General features: G+C 31.1%; 1 protein-coding gene across 2 annotated transcripts in view; it reads right to left on the bottom strand.

The window, feature by feature from the left end:
• The window catches only part of LOC131848123 (protein N-terminal asparagine amidohydrolase), a 46,744-nt gene extending 27,134 nt beyond the window's left edge, over window positions 1–19,610 (bottom strand). Inside the window, exons 1-2 of one of the 2 annotated variants that reach the window (XM_059197882.1) lie at window positions 19,481–19,610; window positions 4,551–4,603 (exon numbers count right to left, since the gene is read on the bottom strand). The gene's annotated coding sequence lies outside the window, so the exon portion shown is untranslated. Of the gene's footprint in view, window positions 1–4,550; window positions 4,604–8,468; window positions 8,569–19,480 lie in introns of those variants that run through there. The other variant, XM_059197883.1, reaches the window with a different exon arrangement.
• Between the last annotated feature and the right edge of the window lie 4,243 nt (window positions 19,611–23,853).

The following is a 23,853-nucleotide window of genomic DNA, read 5'->3' as shown; positions in this document are numbered from 1 at the left end:
AATTTGTTATTTCTTATTATAATCTCAGCCTTGAGCTGAAACACAGCTAGCAAAAAAGTTACAGTTTCATGCAAACCTACATAGATAAAACTTTGGATTGCTTAATTTAAATATATAGCCATAGATAATATTTTAAGAAAGATTTTTTACTTTTTTTATTTTTTTACTTTTGACTTTTAATGAAGAGTTACGTATGTAGATGGTTATAAGGGCAGAGGAAGACCGAAAACAGATAGATGGAATGTGTGAAAGGTGATATGGTAAGGAGTAAATAACGAGATGACTGAGAACAGGGATGAATGGAAGAGAAAAACATTACGCAGACTCCAAATGGGATAAGAAAGAAGTAGATGATGATGATACGGTAGCCATGCTGTACATTAGTAGTTAAAGTATATATTTGCGTTTAGTTATAGTATGTAATATTATCTTATATATGGTTAAATTATAACTGCAATTGCAATTTTCTACCGACTTTTATTTTTTATATTAGATTTTGTTTCCATTTCAATGTATTCTTTTTATTAGATAATAAATATAAGTAATTTGTTCTGATATGTGTCGTTATTAAGTTTTCGTCTCGTCGTCATATCGTTTAATGTCTTTCTATTTTTTTACAAAATCTTATTCATCGTATCTTATAAAATTCTTTTACAACAAGTCTAAAGTAATATCGGTAAAACAAAGTCCAAGACAACAAGACAGTTGTCTTAGTAAATGCTGTGAATACAATGTGGATAAAAAATACGACTGAAACAGTAACACATTAGTTCAAGAAAAGAGCATCATCAGAATCATCATGCCATTCAATTTTCATTTCACTGCTGAATGAAGGAGGATTGACCTACCATTACCCCTCTCTCCTGACTTTTCGGTTACTGGATTTTATTTCAAGATTTCCTATTATTCCTTAATATACATAATTTAGAGAAACTCACTGCCTTTCAGGATGTTAGTGCCGAATCATATCAGACTATTTTTATTTTGTTTTAATTGTCTGCATTTTTTCCGCCGAGTTACGATTTGGCAAATGATGAGTGACTGTAAAGTTACCGGATATGGAGATAAACATGAAAACATAACGCTGACGCACCACATATCACCACAGTGCAATTTATAAATATCCGTGGGGCTATAATAATCTATATAATATTATTGACGGGCTTTCCGTCACATAAAATGACTAATAAATTATACATAAAAACCGTAAGACAGCGATATTTAATTACTTTGTCCACTTGTATCTCCACAACTAGCGGGAAATTCTGATTTTGTTTCTATTACCGATGTTTTTATTAAAAGCAGATTTGGAAACAATTTAACCACCTGTTTGCAGGTCGAAACTACCAAACAAAAAATCTATCAAGCATACGCATACACACATACATTGATATATTTATGTAATTAATACTAACTATCGCGGAACAAAGTATTTCTAGAACAATCTTTTCGAGGGCATAAACAGTTGTCGTTTATGGTGGTGCATGTAAGTCGATAACCCCAATGTCGGTGGCAGTCATCGTCGCCCACCGATCTCCGAGGTTGCCAGTCCTCGTGGGAACACCGACTGTCTGCTAGATACGCGCATGTGATACAGCGCACAGTTTACATGTCGATTCGCAAAATTTCCAGTTTACAAATGAAAAAGGCACGTTAGAAGGTATAAAACTTCCGTCTACAAGATGCGACTCGGCGATTTCGCAGTGGTTTCTATGTAATGTAGAAGTGAATTTCCTTTGCGAACAACACGAAAGTAGGTACATATATTACGAGTACTATTATTTGTTATGATCGATGTACATATATTCAAGAAACTCACGACTTACATAATCATTGGTATCACAAGTTACCGATATATGGTATCGTGCAATTCTGCCTATATGTAAACAAGCTAAAAGGTTCAATAAATAGAGCAAAATAAGATAAAAATGAAAGCACACACTTATATTTTAAACGTTCACACAAAGCCACCTAACACATCTCAAACTATGCGTACTATATATATCCCATAGAAATACTTAACAAAATATAGATGTATGTATAATAAGTAATAGAATGAAACGAACAATTTAAAAAAAACGCACTGAGTCCTTCAAATGAACAATTATTTAATTAAATATTTAACGATTATATAATGATTTATTAAAAATCAAATCAACAACATAACAGTGATAAACCCACAATAAATTTATTTATACTTACGTCTGAAACTTTTTACGACTTTATATCTACACAATAAAATTAACTGGACATTGCTAGACAACAATCAAAACAAGAACAGCGGACAGGCAGCGCATGCGCATCACATATGTAGAAATGCGTAGATAATTGTGCACACGTCGCTTCCCAGTGCTCACGATACGACATGCCACGGACATAGTGTTACAACTACAGGCGCAATAATGATTCCTGGTATATACTGGTCCTAATAGTTTATTCAAATAAAAACTGTAATATAGTAAAAAATAAATTGTAATAATAAGAACATACATAGGATAAGGTTTAGCAATTAGTTTGTATGTTAAAGAAAATTGTTAGGTAGGATTGTCATAAGTAATGCCAATAGTAAATAAAAAACTAATAAATAGCCTGGAAATTGGTATTCGGGAAAGAAATCGTTTATCCAATGGATAGGCAGCTGTACAACTTGACCTTCCGGGAGCTGTGTCAATATTATTATTGTCTTATCAAAAGAAAAATAATGATATCTCTTTAACTATAGTTATGAATAGATATCCGTTATAAAAAAAATTAAGATATATTCTAAATATCCGCTGGGGTTGGGTGTGCATATAGATACTGCCTACTTCAATCATTTTCTTTAATCACATAAGATTTATTGTTACATAATATTTATATTGATGCTTCTGTATCTTACTGCATGCCCGGTCACTTGGGAGGTACGCCGAAAAAACACATTGCCATTGACCTTGTCACGTTTATTTTCAAATTCATCTGATTATACTTCTGGAAAATCTTGACTCATTTAACAGATACAAGTTAAGGCCTTCCCTCAACTGCAACTATTCACTTTCGCATGAATGATATTGCTATTTTTATATCGTAGTCTCGTCGATTAATTAAGATTTTATTATCACTTGTTTGATAATGATGATATTACAAAGAGCTTAGCGAAACTAGTATCACCATAATAAATAATAACGAATTTGATGATATATCTATTAAATAAATAGAAATATTGTCAAATTAGTTATTAATTAGTTATAGCAAATTAAAGTGTCTGATACGTGTACAGTTTCACAGTTTATACCAAAGAAATAACTATCTTGTTGAAGAATTTGGGAGTCGTAGTCAATATTGATATTTTAACAAACATACACACACTACAATTAATGCTAGATAAATCTTATAATAATTGATAGGAATACTTATATATATTTTTTGCAAATACACACATACAATTCACCAAGACCAAATCAAACTATTAAACAATAATACTCATGATATCAAGTGTTTGTAAAAACGATTTGTGTAAAATTCTTGATCATCATCAAGATACAGTACGAATATAACATTATTTGTAATTATACTAATATTGACTACATTAATTAATATTCAAAGATTTTAATTTAGATATTCAGTTTCTATGTCATTGTCTGCAACTTTAAACTGTCGAGTTGTTTGTCAAACTCATATCGTAACGTGGTTCAATCCTTTGCAAATTACCCTTTCAAGAATCCTAGACTCTCATTACCAGAATAATTACATTCCAACTAAACGAACCAGGAAACGGGCCGTCCCTCTCACTCTAATAAAGGTCATTCATATAAAATGAACGAGACAGTACTATCTGATAACATCGTATCGGATGAGATTGAGATCAGTGTACGGTTAAGATATTAGTACTTAATAACAAACGTCGCATTATTTATTACGTTATATTCCGGAGTTAACAAGCACTGTGTTCATTAGATTTATGTTTTCTTTACGTAACGTTAAACATTATGGTAGACGTAAGTTAAATGGTTAAGTGAGAAATTGAATTATAATAAATAGCACTACAATCTGCCACTTATAGAAATTGATCATCCGATAAAAAGAAAATTTATGAAGCTAATCTAATTGAAGTTAAGGAGTCCCCAAAAGTGTCATTGAATTTTGGTTATAACATTATGATAATAATATAATATTATGATTGCCCACCCGAGAAGGGAAAAAATTACAAATAAGTTAACCTATGCAAGGTTTATCATGTATTTGGTACCAAAAAATAATCTACGTGAAAAAAAATATATGAGAGCAATTTTATATAAAATCCTATGAATTTTAAAATAAATCAAAATCCGTAGAACTTTTTCTTGGATATACATAACTGGTGGTCTTCTCCTCCTGCAGACCGACTGTTTCCATTAATAATAATGTGAATACCATAGACTTGCAACTTTTTAGAAAAGAATAAAAGCAAGAATTATGATAAAAGATACAAAACTCTACCATAGACTATTTATTTACTATATATTACTATTTGCCTACTTACAAGAGCCTTAATTATGTGGCTAGCTATTATCTATTGTAACTGATATACCTACATTTATATCACGTTGGCTTCACACGGTGGCGTTCACACACGTCATATATATTTCTGAAACAAAAAACAATACGGTTAGAATTATTAAAATCTGTAATCTATATTATCACAATATCAGACAAAGGCAGTAAACATATTATTAAGTTATAAAAAATAATGAACGTAATGAAATAATGCAAAATACAAAAAATATAAAGTGTAAAGACCCCAAAAACTGACAGAGCACATTACAAAGCGTATTAGGTATTTTTAATGCAATTAGAAGGTAGGTATTAAAACTAGAATTTCATTAATAATTAACTATCTATAATAAGTAAATTTATTTTATTTTGTATAAAATTAATTTAATTTATAAATAATTTAATCTAGGCATGTTTAGCCTACCGTCAAAACAGCAAGTTCTCATGTTCTTTTTTTTCTGCGTTCTGCTCGAAACCTTAGTTACATCTACATCAATACATCTCGATGTTTCTTGTAAACGATAGAGTTTAAAATTGCATTTTTTTATATAGAATTAAATGTATTTATTTTTATTATTTAAACTGTTAAATATGTATTAAATTACTAAAGATTGAAATCAAGTCTTTGAAAATATTATTAGCATAAATGCATATTAATGGAAAACTGAATGTCATTTGTGCATTTAATGCACTGGTAACTGAATGTCTCTTAAGTTAATTAAATTCGGTTATCTAAGTTAATTTTGTTTATCTTTGATTAATTACATTGAAATTAATTACGGCCTTTTAATTTTAATCAAATTATTTATTTCCTTTTTATTTGATAGAGTTGTAGCTGTTTATAATGTCTCTGCTACGAGGGGAAACAAGTTTTATTATTACTCACTTAATAACATTAGAGTAAACAAATATTAACAAATTTCTAAATAAACACATTTACAATTAATTATTAAATTAATGGATTCATTTGAAAAACGGAACTTATTTTTGGGTCTTTTTAGTAGTAGTTTGCGTTTAGTGTTGACTGTAACATATATATCAGCAACTACTTCTAGTGAACGACCGAGGTATAGAGAATGCGGTACTGCGGAGATCAACAATCGCTTAAATAGTGTATCGGCTGGATAAAAACTGATTACGCTCGATTATTTATGCACGTCGGCGGCATTCTTAGTGCCGGTGAACGGCCTACAACATTGACTTTTGTGGTAGTGCGTCCATTGCTTTTTGGACATGGTATGAAATCTATATTATTATTATTATTATTATATTCTCTATTTATTTAACTTTAATGCACATTATAAAAAGGCGACTTAATACCTTGCGACGTCATCTACTCACCCATGTGTGGTTGACTGACAGAGAAAGATTATTGACTGTGCACTAAAAAATTAGACATGTTATACAAATTCATTGCTATAAAAAATAATACATTATGTAAATATACAAATAAAAAAATTATCTGAATAAATACCTCCTTATCTGAAAATAAAATTGTAAGTACCGTATTAAAATTAATACAAAAAGAAACAAAAGTAAGGAGTAACAAATAAAAGAAATAGAGATATTTAGAAAGAAATATACTTTTATGTAACTGAAAACAAAACAAAACAAAAACCATCACAAATATGACTTGAACAGAGTCATAGACATCATGACGTCATCTGAAACCTGTGGTACCTTTTGAAGACTAAGGATTTCATGCCTTCACTTAGAAGTATGAGATTTGAGTTCCTCAAGACTGTATAATTACACTTACAATGAAACGAACCGTTCATTTGTAAAAATAATAGGATTATGAAACCGAAATTCCTGACTGATATATTTTTTAATTTTTAACCTACTAAACAACAATCAAATTGAGAAAATTCTTTAAAGTTTAAAAATAATTAAATGAGCAAATAAATGATATGTATATGAATACAAATAAATCCACGCACTAATAAGTCATGCCCGCTCCAACAGTTTCCATATTTCATTACTGCAATAAAGAAGATGGGGCGATATCTTCATTACTGAGCGAACAGAATCGATGCCACGATAATTACGTACAGTCTCGCAACCACCGGCACAGATGAAATTAATTCCAGATGGAGGTTAGAGCAATTGTACCCTTTATCCAGCCAAAGATATTGATGATATTAATTATGTTTGAATTAGCTTTAATGTTAGCGATAAGAAAATAATTTTATATTATTTTACAGGTATAATATTAATATATAGATAAACTAAAAGCACAATAAAACTAGATTCAACGACTAATCACCGTCGAAGTATGAGACGAATATTGTTAAATAATAAATATGAATGTCCTACTTCTAATCGTTAAATTAATAGTAAAATTGCTGTATACGTTACTGGTATTTTTATTTATATGAATGATGTACATAAAAAAGAGTAAATAGAAATGTATATTTAAGGTTAGTAATAGCCTGTATTGGTTTCTCGTAATATTCAATGTAAATAAAATTCCTATGTCACGAATAATGAACCTTCCAAATAGTGAGTGAATTCCAACTAGAGTACTTCCGGCGATTCAAATCCACTTCAAAATTCGCTTTCTCATATTATTATTTACATTAATACAAATTTCGTAGTACTGGTGTTAGTCGTTTATTAATGTTTATCTAAAAGTATATCTGAAAGTATATCTAAAATCAAGGAAAATGATTGTAATCTGCAATGACGTCAGCAAATGATTCAATATTATGTTTGCTTTATAGGTTAGTATAAAAAAAGTATTGCAGGAACTTATCGACTTTTTTAGAAGGACAATAGTAGATTGACAACATAAATTCGTTTTACGGTAAAATTATAACTTTGAAGTGCTCAATATTTTCTTGAGTATATGATTATAACATATATACGTCATCGACTCAACGGTCCCGAACGTTATCTCTCTTCTCAGAAATCGTTATAAAAACGCCAAGTGACGAAAAGACCATAGCATACCTATACTTTTTTGTCTGGCTTACTAATATTAATAAATCACTAGCTGTATACCCTGAAATAATATACGTAAGGATTAAATTTGATTGGGCATATGTAATTGTTGACTGCGATCATTATTATGGATTTCTATAATGTCAAAGCTTTATTATCGGCCGCTTGGTTGAGTTATTGAGGAAAATAGACGATAAAGTACATTATATCATACACACTAACAATAATGTTGGCATCTTGCTGCGTGATATTTAAGTTTAGGTCATTGCAAGAACAATATCTGTAGAACCAACATAGATTATTGTGTAATTACGAGCGGCCGCATGAAATCGACGGCTCGGAGTTCAGAAACGAATCACGGCAATTTCGTGGGGCATTATAACAACGTTTTTTGTGAAATTATACGTTACGCTTCATACGCAACGTGTGTTTATGTAAAATATGTTCGTCAAATTTAGAATGTGCGGATTTTAGACGTTAAAAGTCGGACTCCAAACAAACCATTCTAATTCGACTTAGGCATACGTGATAGTTTATTTCTGTACAGTAATATAGGAAGCCTGGGTCTAATTTTGCTTATATTCCTACAGCATGCTGGCGGTAAACTTTATATGACAGTATATATACTTAATGATACAATATTAAACATATTTAAATTTACAAAATATTTCAAGCTTAGTATGAGGCTTTGTAGATAGAACTATTATTTTGTGGTGTTAGCTGCAGTTGGACTTTACAGCTTCTGCTTCTGGTTGTATGAACTATAAACTAAGTACGATTTAAAACTTAAATAGCGAGTTTTACAATATGCATACTTGTATGTAGCGTCATGTATCACAAATTGAAAAATAAATTACAGAAAGTAAATTCGAATTGCTATGGCTAGATGGTTTCACAATTAAGAAATCAGGATAATATCACCATAATAAAATTGAAGTAAGTTAAAACAGTAATACATAAAAATAATAAACCACATAGCTACAAACATATTGTGTTTAAAAACAAATCATACATACCACTACTTAACTCTAGACGAATATCTCACGAACAATTACCGACAGCGGACGCAAACATTGAACTATCACCAACTGCTGTATGTTAATTGCGAATGTAAGTCAAATACATTAGAAAGTAAAATTACACAGCACAAATATAGTACAGGTATATACTCAATAGATCATTAGCAATAAATGAGACAATATTGTCGGACGGCAGACTCGTCTCACTATCGGCAGAACTCAAGTCATTAATCAATCGTTAGTGGCGTTCCCTCGGACATAAAACACAGAGATTACACTGTACATAAACGTTACATCACAGTTACCTACATACGGGGAATACAAATTCGACAGCATTTATTTCGTTTAGCTGTGTTGCCAACTTAGCTACTTTATGCAGTTAGTGTAGATTTAGCTACATTTAAAAATATACCCGATATATACAGTACAGAAGATATCATTGCGGATTTAACATTTTGCAATCTGTCAACCTTATTTTTGGTTATAAGTACTTTTTAAAAAAATATTATAATCGGTATGTATTTTTTTTATATTATATCTTTAACTACTTACAATTAGGTAACATAATATAATTAGGTGTATAAAAACAGCAATTATACAAATAATTATAAGTGAAGATAAGTGTACATATGAATTGTTCACATTATATAAACGAGATACTCACCATGATAATTTTATGAAAGAGTTCCCGATATTTCGATGCTGTTACAACCATTTGTACAGTTTATACAATTGTAAACAACCGTAAAGGAATTGTCAAATAGTGTAAATATGATTTAACAACAAGGGAGCTATATCTTAAAAAAATGTAATATAATGATATAGTATTGTAATGTACAGTATTGTACATTTCTATATATATATTTTTTTTTAATTTTGCCATTATATTGATAATGTTAGCAGTAAGCAACACTGCCGTGTAACAAACAGTTACTCATCAATGTCATATAATCTATCAACGTATACTGTATTCTGAAACGAGTCTGACTCTGATATTTGCAATAATAAAGATTAATATTAATGTTTATTAGATTAGTAAACACTAGTCCCGTTCCTAAGGTAACAGTTAATTGCGATTAGGTGTTGTAGATCAATAATTTGGAAATGATTTAACAACTACTCAAATAAAATCAAAATATCTATCAACTATAACTAATTGTTAGTTGTCCGTCGTAATCCCCTATACCCGTCGCATTGTTAGTAATGTGTACTAATAACCACATTGCTAGCAGTGTCAGGTTGATATCCACGCGATTCCCCCTGGATACCGTCATATATTCTGGTTCAATTTTCCACGTGGGCTAACTGACCTGACCTCACTCATCTTATCACCCTCCACTGGTCCCCGCCAGCGAGCGAGCAAACAACATTGCGGCACTCCTGATAATAAGTGATTATTACCGCCCATGAGCACCCGCAATACCTGAAAAATTGCAGGTGACCTGCCGGGCCTTTAAGAAGTGATGGGTAGGAGGAGAAAATTAGTTAAAGGATATGATAGAGGGCTGGGCGGGACCTCGACTTCCTATGCAGACCTTGAATTTGCAGACATTAAAGAGAAAAACAAGTATAATAATCATTCTAAAATAGGTTTATCCGAAAAGTTGAATATTTTAATACTTACAAAACTAATTTCTACGCGTTTTCAAAATCATTAATTTTATTTTAACGTCAATTCAAATCTAATAAACAGTATCTTAACACTTGAATAGATTTAACTAGAAAACCTGCACATAAAATACCCTAAAATGTATGTATAGATTTGCATTTTTAGGTCATACGTGGCACTATGCAAATGTGATTCTCGGTTCATTGAAAACACTTCAACTTTCTCCAAGCCATATTGCTGCTAGTTTTGTTATATCTAAAAGTTCATACGCATTAATTAAAGCCTACTTTACATAGCAAGGATCCAAACCAACTTGGATAAACAAAATGGTAATTGATTAACATAAACGTCAATTAAACGGATTCCAATAGGCTCGGTGAGATGTTGTCAATATTAATTTAAGTATCTTATGCAGCGAAAGTAGGCACATATACATACATATAAGGTTGTGAAATCGATAATCACCAGAGCTTAAATATTATATAAATATTTCAGTCAATACAAAGTGTTTAGGCAAACTCATAAAAAAGGCGGGAGGTGTGTTCATTAAGAAACAGACTTATCAAAATTTATTAATAAATAACGAAGATAATATTTTTTATCTAATTAAGAATCTTCTCTTTTTGAAGTCGGTTGAAAGTGCGATGTACTAAAAATCTGTCATGAACCTATTGTATGTCTCGATAAGGGCCACATTAAAGACGCGCCGCCGTGAGACCGCGGTCTCGCGCCATTGTGATAAAAAACTATATTAACGAACATATTCAATTGTGGAACCTCGGAGTGTACTTGTGTCATTTAACGCTTAATTTGATACAGTATTATGCACAATTACGAGACAAGGAGAACAGCTTATGACAGGACCCTCATGAAACATGTTAGATGATTTTAAGATGATCTTTAATTTTGCTACGTCATTTTATTGCACAACACTCAATCCTGTAGGCCCTCATTTTGTGTGGCAATTGTTTAAGAAAACTATAGATATTCAATAATCATATCTTTGAAACATTAGATTGTTAAAAATGTGAATGTAAATAGCGATTTTGGATTTTAGTATCCCAAAAAGGAGACTACTTACTTAAAGCACAGATATAATTCGTGAGTAATATAATATATAATTTATTTATTTCTCCTCACAAACATGGATGGCAATAATACGTACAAAAAATACTATTTTTATAATTAAATACTTAAATTTATTATTATAATCGACTTGCTGAGGAGCTGGTGTCTGAAATAGGTATAACCTATAATACAGAGTAAGGAAATTAAAACATCTAACGTATGTCAAAAACATCTTCGCAAAACCAACATGATGAGAACCTTGAACCCTCTAGTATACTGGATAGATACATATGGTGTAATATTCATTCCAATCTTTACTTTTATTTTATAATAAATACAAGTTAATAGGAAACTGACGAACATCTTACCAAGGTAATTAAAGGTAGTTGTTGGCGAAACGCCGCATAAATTCTGAATGTCGCAGATTCAGACGGTACGTCTCGCGAAAGTCTGATAATATCTTGAAGACACCACTCACGACACGACTGAGCATTAGACGCGGCGTTCACTGAATTTGGTACCGATAAGACACACAGAAACAGCAAAAAGTGACAGTACAATGCTTAATGTATTTACAATTGATGAAAATCAGTAAGTGCATCTAATAGGTTCAATAAGTAGCACATGCATATTCATATAGCAATATATATATTTGTTTTCTTCAAATTGTTATAACTATTAGAAACAACGACTGACGACAATGATAGGCGATTACAAAGAAGCACTTGAACAAATTTTACAATTTTTTCCAAACTTAAATTGGGCTTTTTAAGACTTACCTAATGGTAAGCGACATGCTTTCAACAGTATATTGGTAGAATAGCCAGATATGTCAGAAAAAAACAAATCAGGACAACAGAAGAATATGCTGCATGTAAAGTAAATAAGTTTATAAAAAATTCTTTGTCCTTAACTCGTATCTAGAGTAAAATAGAACATTAACATTTGAATTTTATAAGTTACATACTGAAGTGTATTACTGTAAAGTAACTAATAAAACGTCACCGGTTCGCAAATTATTAGTATTTCAATTAACTTTAAATTTTCAATGAATACATAAGCAGATATTCACCTGAATAGATAATATGTGATAAGATATAAGACCTATAATTACTATATCTCAAAAATTATAGCTAGAAAAGAAGTGGTGGAGAAATCGTTAAAAAAAAAACAAGGGTATCAAAAGATACCAAATATTGACGGCAAGAATTAAACTTGCAGTCCCGCTATGGTTTGTGATGCAAAACGTCGGTGCATCTCCAATTGAGGTTTGAACATTAACCACGGCCCTGGCGTATGTTATATTGAAACGTCACATCAGTGATAAAATCTGAAGATCGTTAGAATCCCTATTCTGCCGACTCAGTGAACGGGTAGCCTGAACATTATTTATTCAGTTATTCTACTATCTGATCAGGAGCTTTCGTACCGTTCCTTTCATTGACGCTCGTAACAAACACGACTAACAATATACACAATGTGACTTAATTGTGATCCGATAATCTCAATACATACAAAAGAACAATATTGAAAATAACATTTACAAAATATACAAAGGTAATAAATACAAATTCGTGATCTATCAATACGAAAATACACATGACGTTGAGGGTGTAAAAACCGTCGCAGGCGCATCTTCGAATAGGCTCGTTACGCGCTCGTACTCATGAATGATGGATGGCCGTGACAGATCAGCTAACACGAACACCCATCGGTAAAGCTTTATCTCCACTCGCCTTAACACTTATCCTGAATACCATAAGGTTTATTTTTATCATAACACGACTTTATCACGAGCAGCTCAGACGCATAGTACACATACATAGTGATTGACAAGTCCGTTCTGATGCTATCAAACGTCATAAATAATACCGCCACCACTAGTTAGTTAGTAGTAGTATATTCATAGCTCTATCATGAGAAAATATTTTGCTTATTTTACATAAAGCCATATACTCAATATTTATAACATACTGTTTACATCCAAATGGTTCCTGTATATTCTGATATAGCGTATAGCATATTCTACGAATATTAGGCTGTTTATTTAAAGTCCAGTCGATTATATTTTATAATATGTATTTATGTGATTCTAACCACTTTATTATCACAATCTCCGATTTCTTCATTCAGGTTATGATCATTTCGATCGATTACGATCACACAATCGAATAACGGTTCACATATTATTATCATCATCTAAGCAGCATACAAGATATTCGGTAGTTTCATGTTTTTTATGCATATCATTAACGAAGCTAAGCAAAAATTAAATCGTATAGCTTCTAAAACAACTTACTTGGATGCTATTATATAATTCATTCATTCATAATTTAAGAGCTACGCTCTTGTCTGTGGATATTATATAATATTTCTACAATTTTCGTCTTACTGGATATTTGAATAACGAAACATGTTCCCTCGTTTTTATTGATTACCACAAACAAAAACGAATAAAAGTAATTGTCGATTTTTAAGTAAACTAATGTGTGACAAAAACAAAATAATATACAAACTTATAAAAAGAAATACATGTCAATACTATATTTTAAACATTTTGTTATCTAGTGATATTAATATGGATTAGGTATTGAATATTAAATAACTTTTTAAAAATGATATATTATTTCCACATTAAGGCTTTCGGAGAAATTTTCTATTATTGACTAACTAGATAAAATTATTTTCTTGTAAATTATAGGCTCATACCATAAAAGCTAAGTTGTTTCCTGCAATAATTTTGCCCTCGTACCAGCGTGGCAGCGCTGTTTTTATATGGTAATTTAAGAGAAAATCCAGTACATACTTATCTATGATATGCCGCAACATCAATCGCTTAACAAAGTCTACGATAGTGGAAATATCCAAGCGGGAAATTCTACATTATTACAACACAATCTTCTGTGGTGTGACCAATAAATTATATATCTTTTAAGAAAGTCAACGGGTTTGCGGATACTTCCAACTACAATATATTACGTGGGTACGGCCACCGAAGGGTCTAGCAACCGTTACTTCGTGTCCAATAAATTCAAGAACAACCGACGGCAATAAGGAATAACCGAGTCCAGACATCCATCTCTTGTCAGCCCCTTATACAGCCAGTACGTCATACGTAAAGAGATAGGCGATAAATCAAATTCGGCTGTGTGGATTGAACGAACGAAATTAAACTGACCACTTCGTAAATACCATTTAAATAATTCAAAGCGAGCGATAGATAGATGGACAACATAAAGGAGATGGATGAATGGCGCTATTGACATTAATTTTATTAAACGTTTAGATTCTGTATCGGCCCAGATAATGAGGAAGGAAAGTTATTATTTTCCATATACGTAGTCGGGTTTGATAGATGTAATATATATTCAATATCCTTATTAGAGTTCAACAACGCGGATAAAATAGCCTTACCAGTTTAATGATATTTTTAATTAATAAAAAGCATAACTACTACAAATAAGATTAGTGTACTCAGACATTAATTAGTATAGTGTAATAACCAAAAAGTGAATTATCATTTTGTCATTTAAGTGAACATTATCCATACGTACACTACGTATGGATAATGTTCCTATCCACGATTTCGATAACTTTTCATTCGATGAAACGGTTAGACCCTCTGCTGTTTAGTCTCAATTAGGTACTAGAATGAACGAGGCGTTCACCGTGTAATGCGATAATTAACGATGACATCAACTTACGATTGGCGGAGGAGATGCGATACGACAGATGCGTCCCTTACCGGATGTTACTCATGCATCATGAAAGCAACGTACAGTATATTTCATGTAATTGAAGACTTCCCGTCGTTTCAGCCGAGTCGCTAAATCGATTATATCAGTTATACTTTCTTCTATATCATTGATTTTTTTTTATTCACGTCGAAATCGTGAACGATGTTACGATTTTTGAGTTCCGGATTTGGTTGCCGCCGCGGGTGTTTGTTTCGACTGTACAGTATTTTTTTGTTTATTAACACACGCCCCTAAACGGGAGGTTAGTGGCCCCATCAAATTATGACGAATGCATGTCTTATTTGGAAAGTTATTTGAGCTCACAACATTATAGCAAATTGTATTATTTTAAATACTTACGAATAGTTTACTTTCAAATCTTGTTACTGTTACGTGATCTCACATAAATTCTTCTGTCGCGGTACATCTGGTAAATTCAATGTTATACCAGAAGGAGACAACCTTTATAAATTTAATATAAGTTTATCATTCATATTTTAAATAAAGGGCATCAAGTTTTACTTAAGAGAACATTCTGATTAACATAGATTTTTTTAAATAAATTTATGTTTTATCTACTTTTACGTTTTTCCCAATGTTTATGAGTTATATTAGTTATAATAATAACACCTATATGTTATCTATATTTATAAAAGTAACACTACCAACCATTTTTATATGTCGTTAGCTAAATAGAAACAATTACTATAATACAGGCTAAATTTAAAAATAAAAATAATGTTATGTCATACCAAAATAAGCGGTACTAATACTAGTAAAGTACAGTATACATAGACTTACATAGCTGTAGGCTAAAACGGTAATAGAAGCAGAAACACTAGGTATACAATCAGCAACACATTAAGTCGGACGAGTTTAAGGTATCGCAGATTAACGTTCGAGATGCGGACATATATGGTCACGTCTTAGCTATTAGCTAAAAGATTAAAGACGTGGTGACATGCGCACGCGCTCAATTGCATTTTCTTTAAAGTCAATGAGTAAACAGTGTAGCTTTCTAATTGATTCTAAATGAAATTTACAACATGTATAAAGTTGACTTTAAATGGTATCTGCTACCAGTACCAGATATTATATTTATATTCAATACCTGTATAAAATATAAACTTATTACTACTTACAGGTCTTCTCCTTCTACGTTATACAAATGTAGAAAGAGAAGACCGACCGAAGAAAGTATGAAACATGTTAAACTATGTTGAATTGTAGATATGGTATACGGCCAATGCGAGAAAATATACTGCCCTGTTCTCAAATAATTTCGATAAAGTAGAACTTTACTGGTTGAAATATACACACAATATAATTATAATCACTTCAAGGAACATGATAGGTGCTGCTGTTATTCAAGCTATTTACTAATTTTTTAGTCATAGGCGGATTCATTCCACCTCTGACAAATAAAACGAGTAAGTACCACAAATAGTGCCTGCTTAATTTTTCGTTCTTATTAACAATGTTTATTAATGTTTAATGTGATGTAGTCTCCCCGATAAAGTTAATTATAATTTTAAAATAAAGTAATAAATCAATTTAGTCAGTAGTTATTACTGGCAAAATTACTAGCTAGTGAGTTCAATCCTATGTAAGCATATTCAATATCCGAACTCAAAAACTTTAATTATAATAATTACGTTTAATTACTGCAATTAACATCCATAATATCATACAAACATTAATTAACAATGTATATCCGACATCTAAGTTAAGATACAGCCTACAAATAGATGTTGTCCGGTTAACCATATCTGAAGGCTGCGAATACAATGAAGACAATCGAGAAATTCTTGACACAAGAGAGAAAACTGCACAATTACAGTTGATTCTAGAACCATTTCTTTGTTGAAGTGGGTGTGAAAAAACTTATTTAATGTCTCTGTTAATGTAATTGTGAAATTACATACACATAATAAATGTAGATATAACAAAAGAATCTATCCATCTGAATGCGATAATAAATCCTTCAATAATATACTATAATCAAACGCGAAATTAATAATTGTTTTGAAACAAATGTTTATTGATGGTGTAAGTTATAAATATATGTATAATAATACATTAACAAAACAATTAACATTTCAGGTATATAAAAAAAATTAAGATTAATAATTAACAGAGGATTTTACTTAATTCATATATTCATTAATTACTGCTGTAATAATTAAAGAAACTTAGAATAATTAGTAGTAACATTAATGCATTAATTCTTCAATGCGTTATTCCCAAAATAACTAAGTAAGTAAAACCTATATTTTGCTAATATGATCACTACTCAGGGTGTACTGCACTAATTTAATAAAAGCATGTTGAATGCAATGTTGAATTGAGAAGATATTTCGTTACATGGATGACTCTAGATATTTATAATACGCATATTGTTTTTCTTGCTCTATATCCATCAATAACATCTAATAAGGTACCTACTATACTGCCTCAAATTGGCAGTATTCTCATCAATAAATTAACAACGACACATCAATGCATCAATTGTAATTTACTTAGTACGGTATCCAGAGTTATCGAACACCAACAAGGTCATCGAGGTATCAAACGGCTTCCTACATAGCACCAATAAGTTAACCCCCCGCGTTCGGAGTCAAGAGGTGCACATTATTGGCTATTAGCAGTCATAAAACTCATAAACAGTGAGCGTGGTGCCTCGGCGCGCCGCCCACGCAATGCAGACACATTGATATAACTTTGTAAAGTACATAGTGTAACGTTTGGATTATAATGAATGGATCATCTTATATTGGTTGTAATTTGGATTTCGTTAGTTCATAAGAGCGGGCTGAATTACGAACAAAATAATTTAAAAGTAAGTTGACCGAACCACGCAACTATGTCTAATAAAAAATTGCAAACTAGGACTCTCCGAGTCGAAGAAATTACAATATAAATATGCTTGATTTATGCTTGGCTAGATTTTAAGCAATTACGATAGATATCAGATAGAATCTCACAGGAGGTGATTTAGTCGTCAAAATCCTCGAAAACTCCGTCTCATCTATTTCTGCCGTCAAGTAGCTTGTTCATAAGCTGTATACATTTTTACATATATCTGAAGGGTAATAATATATGGCGCTGATACTACAGATTATACAGAAATGACATCTTTATTCCCAGGAATTGTATTTGATAAGGGATATTACAGACGTTAGAATGTATTTTGTGACATGCGTGCTCCATCGTTCATATGTATTGACGACGGATAGCATTTTTCATCAAATATTCTTGCTTGTTTCCATTGCAGTTCAATTTCCTTTCAAATTCCAGTCCAAATTTCCTCAGTGGGAAGAATGATGACACATATTATTAAGGCACTTTGAATCAGATTTAGCAGAACGAATAAGGCATCCCCATTTTTTAAACGCTGATTACGGTCACTATTTACTACCAAGTAGGTTCCTAGATCGTAATATAACTAGATTATTTTTAACAGGAGCATTTTGATGAAATTATTATGATAAATATCTCATTTCTATAATTCAAAACAGCCGTGAAAAAGTTTAAAACAATGTTAAATTAAAATTAACGACATACTTAGAGGAGTTAAAAAATGTATGATGAATGCAAGTATAAAAAGGAGCATATCTAAACAAATGATATATAATTTGTATAGCAATATACAAATTACTGAATAATTACTACATTACTAAACCGGATGATAGCTTTATTAGCTTACAAATTTTAATTCTAGTTCCTAAGAATCAATAAGAATAAGGCTCTTTTTATCATTTCTTGGGTAATACAAAAAAATATTTGTTTTAATTCCAACAGTAGGAAACAAAATCCGTTTCTAATAAAATATAATTAGAAATCATTGCCATTTGTTGTATATTTTCACCTGTATTGGAATTGAGGCTGTAATGGACTTACAATTTATATTACACCTACTAATAAAACTCGTCAAATCGATATTTCATGATAAAATTCCTTTGTAATAATAATATCTACATGGTCGGTTCTCACTGTTTATAATAAACAATACTGTATTCAGTTCTCGTTACTATAACGACAATCGACATATTATCACAGTTTCCATGTGAGATCTTCTGTAACATCGGAAGTAATTTCAACTGATGATAAACTAGTTAAAAAAAGAAAGCAATAACGGACATTAATAATTCTTAGAATACTTTGCTGGTAAACCAAAAAGGCGTACATTTCGCGCTTGCGTATAAACCACTGCGATTCTATGACTCCGCCCCTGATGAAGCAACAAGTCAAAAAGTAACTTTCATAATTCTATAACAATGTAAGACATGTTTATCTAAGTACTATAACTTGATGAAATAGTGTTATGCAATTAAATTTTATCTCGGTTGAAGTTCTTATAATTAATGGACGCGTTATCATTCCAGAGGAAGTTATTCTCGGCTACTCGAGGTTTCCGATAAGCTATTTAATAAACTGCACCAAAACAATAAAATCCGCTACGAAACTGTTTAAATGACGTCTTACTGTATGACAATTTTTAAAAATAGATCTAATTAATTGTAGTAAATAAAAAAAACGCTTTAAACTCTAAAAAATAAATATAATTAAAATTAAAAATAATGTTATTAACTTACAGTAAGATAGTAATAAAACTGGAACGCAAAACAAAACAGGTACGCAAACACAAAATGTTATTCACACACTCGCTACAAAACACTACGTAAACGGAGACGGACGGCACCGACTGCCGTACACGATGGCGTCTCAACGTGGAATGGTATCTTGATGATGCTAAGCTGAAGATTAAGGGGGTGAACAGGGGCGAAGGGGACCGAAGCAAAGTGGGCGTGGCCTCGCAGGTGTATCAAGTCGAACGGTGATATATGCGCATGTTAACACTTAAATACGAACACGCCTCACTGTCACTCATATGAGACGCACCAAAATCTCGCAATGTTAATTATTTGTTCGATGGTGAAAGTCTATTAGATACACAAGTGGGTTCATTAATATCAAGTGAAGTGTTTTTGTCCGCCGGCGCGATGATGGGACCCGAGATAAAGTTTTAAGGATGAAATGACAGATTAATTACGCTGCTTCAGAATTTATCTTCTCTTTATCGGATTGTAAAAACATTACAATTAATGGAATAGGTATTATATTTTAGTAGACGTATTGTTATAAACCAATTCTTAAGTAATTAGCTGAATGTAACTAAACATTAATAAAGATAATAAATAATAATATTTCAGGACAATTCACAACTCCATGTAGTTCAAAGCTAAATAGAGCTTGTGTTATTTATTACTAGACAACTGTCAACAACTGTCAACAAATCCATAGAAACATTTATTTTTTCTAAATACACACATAATGTAATTTTACATAATGATACACTAATATTATTGATAATGTGATAGTAATCACATTATATATATATATAATGTGTGTATAGATAGTTGTTGTCGCAGTAGACAGTATAGTAATACTGTCTACTACGACAACAACTATCTAAATCTATATCTAATTATCAAGAGAGAATTTTAAAAACAATTCGTTTGGATGGACATTTATAAAAAAATCTTTCATTTGAGAAGCACATCCTGCCCATATACACTTAGGTACATACTAATATATACATTACATACTTACAAATATATAAATCAACCAGGAAAAAAGTATTATTCATGGATAACGGTTCTGGTATTTCGTTAAACCATATACTATGTTTTTAATTAATATGAAATTAGCATTATATTGACTATATGTTGATCGACAAAAATAAATAGAAAAAGAACAGAAACTTGGGACAGACCGCTACGAAGCCATAAAATAATGATAAAGGCAAGTTATTATATTTTTCAGGCTAAGAAATGTCATACAGTACTTGGCTACGCATATCTTTAGATCGACATAAAAATATAACTAGCGATAAGATAAATTATACGAGGATAGAAACAACGGTCCTTTATCTTTAACTTGCGCATTCTGGTCACACTCGAGACATTCATGCATCCCACAACTAAACCGAGATGAACACATATCATTATTTTTTGTCGTTCTGTCGTTGACAAAAAACTTAGCGACTCCATAGCTGGAACGTTACAAAAAAGTTTTACTATCAAAATGTTGAAGATACTACTCAAAGTTCATGTAAACGACAAATCTATAAAATAAAATGCATATATTTGAACAATAATTTTTATAGGGAACTGTACAAAACATGATTTATTTAATAAATTATACAATTTATTTAAAATATTATGTTGTTTCTAGGTATTTGTAATCTTACTAAGTTATAAATGCGAAAGTTTGTGAGTATGGATGAATGTTTGTTAATCTTTTATGCAAAACTACTGAACGGATTTTGATTAAACTTTACAGTAACATAGCTTATACATCAGAATAAGACATAGATATATACTGATAAGTCTAATGCAGACGAAGAATATGTGTAAATCTAAAACGATTGTATTGAACTCATTACTTGCATCGACGATCTTCAAAACAAACATGTCGAGCAAACAAGTGGTATGCCCATTTCATCTAATTTATTACTGCTTTTCTAACCAATAATCGCAGAATCACCATTAACTGCAATTGCCCGCTGCTGTTGAACTATAATTCTTGTTGACGACTTAATAACGAACTCTCCCGTTGACGGCAGATTTATAGCTACTGTGATGAACCATCGCCGCATTCTATTAACTACCTTTGCTAGTACGCAAAAATGAAACTAATGATTAAATTACCAAGTAATTACTTCTAAGACTAGTAATTATTTTGAATACTGTACGATTACATTATAAAACGCGCTTGCGAACCATTAAACTAACAGTTACTGGACATACGCAAATGTAATCATCGGAAATCTACCACTGCTGTGTGAAAGTTTGAATCTTTTAACCAATTAATGAGATAGTGATTAAAAATAATTGAACGAAACTGTATAATCTGACATTCACTAAAACATTCCACAAATCCATTTCCACTATTAAATTTTTTCTACATTTTTAAAATGATTTCTTTTAATGTAAATGAAGTGACAATCAAACTGATGGTAATCGGTAACCGTCGCCTATATATATAAACAGCACTAGATAAAATACAAAATTAATATTTTGAAGACACTCTGAGTAATTATAAAACGGTGAAAAAAATAAAAGATTTCAATACACCAAGAACTGCCATAACATTTCCATTGACGAAGAATATAAAATAGTATACAAATATAACTATTATACTATATATAGGTAATTTTAAACATATTTGCATCGCCATTACGGGCCCATCCAATTTCTTGTCTTGTATAATAAAGCCGAGGCGGTCCAGCGGGGTTCTTCCTTAATTAAACCATAACTCAAACTTACACTTATCCACGACATAACCAACTACGCAATCGCCCACGAATACTTGCTCACTTGCTTGAGGCAAAAACTTTACCAGGTGAGTAAAATTTATTAGTGTGGCGAGGAAATAAATCACAAATGAACTTAATTTACAGTCAAACTGCCAAAAATATAGACATTTAAACAAATTCAGCATCAAATATTTTCGATACATGAAACATCTAGTTTTTCAAAAGGAATCACGTATATTGTGGAAAAGTAAGCAAGGGGATGGAGAATTTCTTCTTTCTGTATATTGATTTTTCAACATTTTAAATTAACAATTTTTCAGCATACTTAGCACAAGTATTAATATTCGATACATAGTATGGGTAGTCCCATTTCCATAGTGATTATTATTAATATACGTATTAACAATATAGTAATAGAAACAAAATCGTAGTAAATAATAATCAATTTATTTCTCATTCTACTATTGATTCTAAACGATTAGCGTCTTCTTTTCCCAGCAATTTTTTACATTTCCTGAAATCATATTCTATAATTTCTAAGGCAAAGTTAACAGATTACGTATCGATTACGGGTCCATAAGCTTCATCTTCCACCTCGTCATCAATTTATAGGACTGATAATAGTAAAAAAGAAACTTATCTATACATGTTATAGCGGTGTCTACTCATAGTTACATAGAAATTCAGGTAGTCTTAGCCTTATCGTAATGTGAGATAATAAATCAATCAACTGCCTCATAAAAATGTATGTAAGCTTACATTAAATATACGGTAAATTTAAAAAATAATCGACTAGAACTTTGTATTTATTATTTCCACAACATTTCCGGAGTTTACAGTATCTTATCTGTTTTCTTCATAATAAAATCCGCTCTTTATCTTTATAATATTAGTATTGATATGAGAATTGTCGCAATTACTGCTAATAAGAACATGAATAAGCGTAATTACGTATATTCTTTAAATACAGATCACGAAAGAACTATAAAAAAGATGAAAAATAGTATCATCTGTCGCTATAATTCGGACTAACTGTTGAGTTTTGGTAGATTGCCAAATAGATACTTGGCTGACATTAAAAATACCGGTGTCAGTATATAAAAGAAGAATTGAACATAATAAAAAATAGAGTACGGACGAACAGAGATATATGGGATGCAGAGCATAGGTACATTTATCTCATCTATTTTATTATGGCTTTACAGATTATGTTTCCTCTACATGAGGTGCATCTGAATCTAATATGTACGTACGTACCAAAAATAATTTCTCATATACAAATGAATTTATCATTCATAATTCCATAAAAAATATCTGTACTATAATTTGTTATATTTTACACTAAAATATAACAATTATATAATATTTGTAATTAGAATGAATAGTAACTAGTTATAATAACAAAATATTAGGAATTCATAAAGAAAACGGTGCACAAAATTTCTCATAGAATTCGAAATGAAGTTTCCAATACAATTAATATTACAAACAGCAAACAACCCACTGCACCGATAGCAATATGTTAGACATCGTGAAAGGTTGAACGTTTATTATCAGCTGATCGGATGATTTAAATACCAAACAATGGCACTAACATAAAATTTGTTTTGCAATGAACAAAGCATCTGTAGAGACTGAAAATACAAT

Source organism: Achroia grisella, unplaced genomic scaffold (assembly GCF_030625045.1).
Source record: "Achroia grisella isolate CSIRO2021 unplaced genomic scaffold, CSIRO_AGI_Agris_v1 utg546, whole genome shotgun sequence".
NCBI classification, from domain to species: domain Eukaryota; kingdom Metazoa; phylum Arthropoda; class Insecta; order Lepidoptera; family Pyralidae; genus Achroia; species Achroia grisella.
This window is presented reverse-complemented; position numbering and strand designations above follow the sequence as displayed.